Raw genomic sequence first — 4,501 nt, forward strand, 5'->3', positions numbered from 1 at the left:
GGAACCTGTATAGCCTTTCTTCCCTCTGTTTGCAGGCAGAGCACTAGCGCGTGCGCGCGCGCGCACACACACACACACACACACACACACACACAATAAAAATAGATCTTTGAAAATTAATCTAGCAGTAAGGAGAGGGCAGGCCCGGAGCTTGTTCTCACAACCCCAGCACTCGGGAGGCTGAGGTTGGAGGCTTAGGAGTGTGAGGCTGGCTGGGCTACAGAGCAAGACCTTATCTCTAAGGAAATAAACAAAAGCAAACCAGAGCTGAGCACACAGAGCTCGCCTGGCATGCACAAAGCCCTGGGTTTGGCCCCCAGCACCGCATAAAGCCAGTCATAGTAGCAGGTACTTGTAATCTCTGGGCTAGGGAGGTAGAGGCAGGAGAATCAGGGGTTCAGTGTCATCCTTAGCTACATGTCAGATTCAAAGCCAGATTCAAAGAACACCTTGCAGTGGGGATGGGGGGAGAGGATTTAGTTCACTGATAGAGTGCTTGTCTAATATGCACAAGGCCACAAATTCCCTAGTACCATAAATTATACGTTATACATGTACACACATACCTATATCCTATGTATATGTATATATACATATGTATATATGTATGTATATCCTACTGTACACACACACACACACACACACACACACACACACACACACAGTACATGCATATAAGTAAATAACTATCCTCACGGGCCCCACTAAAGCCAAGTAACTTATATGCATGAAAGACCTAAGACAACTCAATAAACCCTATGGTTCCTGAGTCTGTTGAGAGCCAAGTTCCTAGAGCCATGATAGTGTGGAGCATGCGTGCAAGGAAAGCTTCAGGAGCAAGCACAGCCAGGTGAGAAGAAGCAGCCTAGGTGGGATGCCCAGCCCACCCTGGACAGGGAACGCTGGTGTGCTCATTCTTCTGTAGCCCAGGCTAATTTCAAACTCCCTATGTAGCCAAGGATGACCTTGAATACCTATCGTCCTATGTGAACCTTCCAGGTGTACTGAGACTACAGCTATGCACTCCCACACTTGGTTCATGCAGTGCTGGGGGGTCAGCCTCAGAGCATCATCCATCCCAGGCACTCTAGGACTAGGCTACATTTCTAGCCCTTTGAGTGGCCTTTGTCAGATATTTTATTACAGTAACAAGAAAAATAACCAATACAAAACCCACATCTTTTCATTGACAAAAACAAACAAAAATAAACAGAGATAACAAAGTGCTTTGGAGCTGGGCATAGTGGTGCAGGCCTTTGATTCCAGTCCTCAGGAGGCTGAGGCAGAAGGATGGAGAGCTAGGGGCCAGCCTGGGCTACATAAGGAACCTGTCTTAAAAAGCCGAAAAGAGGGCTGGCTGGAGAGATGGCTCAGTGGTTAAAAGCACTGACTGCTCTTCCAGAGGTCCTGAGTTCAATTCCCAGCAACCACATGGTGGCTCACAACCATCTATAATGGGATCCGATGTCCTCTTCTGGTGTGTCTAGAGAAGTACATATAATAAATAAACCAATAATAATAATAATAATAATAATAATAATAATAATAAAGAATTGGAAGTGTCTCCCCTTTTAAAAAAAAGCCAAAAGGGAAGGTAGAAGAGAGAAGAAGGGGAAAGGAGGGACAAGATGGTCCAGACATTTAAGGTGCTTGCTGCCAAATCTGATGACCTGAGTTCAATCTCCAGGTACCCACTGGGGCGGGGGGGGGGGAGTGCCTGAGAGTTGTCCTCTGGCTACACATGCATTCCTCTGTCTATAAGTCTGTTTATCCATTCGTCTCTCTCTCTCTCTCTCTCTCTCTCTCTCTCTCTCTCTCTCTCTCTCTGTGTGTGTGTATGTGTGTGTGTGTGTGTGTGTGTGTGTGTGTGTGTGTGTGAGAGAGAGAGAGAGAGAGAGAGAGAGAGAGAGAGAGAGAACATAAAAAGGGAAGGAAAGGAAAACATGGGGTAGTTCCCATGGGTAGTGGACCAAGGAGGACTGAATAGCAAATGTTAAAATCAACACAACAAGACAAGAGGAGTCAGGTCTTGTCTACTCAGAACCCTGGTTCTGCTCAGCTTTTAAACTTATATCAATGGATCTGAATGTCAGGGAGCTTTAGCAGCCTGGTACTCTGCACGTGATGAAATTCTCCAAGACCCTGGGCCCACAGTGACCCAGGCATGGTTGCCATGGTGTGTCTTCATCTTGGAAGGCCTACAAGAAAGCTATAAAACTTAGGAAGGTAAATGAAGGCTGAGAGGCTACAGCAGAGGTTGGGGCAGCATGTGGGATCTGAGACCTCTGTGTACAGCATCTCTGGCCAGGCCCTGGTGTCAAGGGAAACACTGAGGATATCTTCCTGATACTGACTGGGGATGCCAGTGGCAGGCAGACCTCTCTTGACAGAAAAGAACCTGCTGGCACAAATATGTGAGCGCCTGACCCAGAGTCACCCACCTTTTATGACCTCCCCCAATCCTGTTCCCAAGACAGCCACACTGAAAGTGCCCCTCTGAACTAAGAGACCCACTCACAATTTCCACAGAGCAGACCCCTGCAGAGAGAGTGGTGTGGAAAAGCAGCCACCCCTCAGGGACTGCCCTCCTAGGTCAGGAAAGAGGTGGATGGGGAGACATGATCAGGCCTGCAGCCTCTGCCTGGGGGTTCCCCATGGTGCCCATCCCAGAACAAAGCCAGGTAAATGGGAGCAAATTACAAGGGTTCTGAGCATGGAAGGGCTTTGATGGCCTCGGGGTGAGGGCTGGATGGGACTTGGTACTGCCCTACTCTCTGTCCTCTTGTGCAACCCCATTCATCAGGGACAAGCTGGCACAGGATGAAGCCGAGGAAAGCATCCATCACTGTGTGATCCCCACTGGGGCTCTGACAAACATCCCTTCTTCTACATGCTCAGAGGAGATCCCCAGCCATTCCGAGACTGGGGACCTGAAGGGTCTTTGGGCCTCCAGCACACACCCTAATCTGTATCCTCTCTCCATCATTCCTGCTCCATTGACTTCTCTCTGCAGAGGGTAGACATGGAGCAAACATCACAGCTGGTTTAACACTCAACCTAGTGCCGGTGTGAGGTAGGGCTGAAGACCTCAATCCTTGTGACACGTGACAAGTCCTAGGGATAGGAACAGTCAAAGTTCTTCTTTAGAGGAGTGGCTAAATTCAATTGTGGGGCAGCACCTGGCTATGAGGACCCCAAATGCCTGGTCAAAGCCCAGGTTGCTCTAGGACATGTATAGCTGTGTTTACTGACCACAGGACCCTTCCACATATGATCCATGAAGTAGCCACAGGCTGATGGGGACAGGAAGGAGTCCAGAAAGGTGGTGCATTTACTGCCACACTGATTGGAGACGATGGGAACTGCCTAACTGTGCCCTGGTAAAGAACTGGTTAGTATAGAAGCACTGCTTTGGGCTTACAAAAAAAAAAAAAAATCAAAATCGGGGTCCAAGCAGGCACGTCTCTGTGAGTTCAAGATTAGCCGTGTCAAGGACATGGAGAAATCCTGTCTCAAAAGACAACAAAGAAACAAACAAAGCCAGGGTGGGGTCCAAGACAGTGTCATAGTACATGCCTTCAAACCAGCACTTGTGAGGTAGAGGCAGAAGGAGCAGGAGTTATGGTCAGCCTCAGCTACATAATATATTTGGGGCCAGCCTGAGCTAAGTGTGTGCCCTCTCAAAGAGAGAAGAAAAGAAAAAAAAAGAGAGGAGAGAAAAAAGGAGGAGGAAAGGAGGCAGGGAAAAAGAAAGGAAGAGATGAGGGGAGAGGGGGAGGAAGAAAGGGGATGGGGCTCAGGTAAAAGCGCTTGCTGCTAACTCTGATCTGAGTTCTCTCCACATGGTGGAAGAAAAAAATAGCTTCTGCGGGTTGTCTTCTGACCGTCACATGTGAGCTGTGACCCACAAACTTCCTTATAGACAAACAAACAAACAAACAAACAAACAAACAAACAGAAATAAATGTTTCTTTAATGAGGGGAGTCTACAGAAACACACTTGCGCACACGCATGCGCACAGTAGCGAGCATGTCGCGATCAGGAAGCCGGAAGGCAGTGATTGGACTGAAGTTCCCAGCATATCAGCGCGTTTAATTTCCTCCACACTTCTTTGAGGTTGTAACTAGTATTAAATCCATTTTGTTGACAGGAAAACTAAGCCACAAAAGGGCTGGGTGGCTTTCTCTGAGTCATACAGCTAGGTAACAGCAGAACTGAGTTTGTGTCATTCCAGGGCCCAAATATTAAACCACTGTATTATATTGGAGGTGGGGGCAGGGTCTCATGTAGCCCAGGCTGAAATCACAGTTACCAACATGAATCATCATGCCCAACCCCATGTATTACTTTGTAAACATGTTTATATACACGGTTCATTTAATCCTCTCAATTCCCTTTAGTGAAAGAGCTGAGGTTTTCTCCAAGTGGGGCTGGTGTGCAGTGAGTGCAGTACCCATGGTGGCCAGAAGAGGGCACCAGATTCTCTGGATCTAGAGATAC

The sequence above is a fragment of the Rattus norvegicus genome, chromosome 10 (assembly GCF_036323735.1).
Source record: "Rattus norvegicus strain BN/NHsdMcwi chromosome 10, GRCr8, whole genome shotgun sequence".
NCBI lineage: Eukaryota > Metazoa > Chordata > Mammalia > Rodentia > Muridae > Rattus > Rattus norvegicus.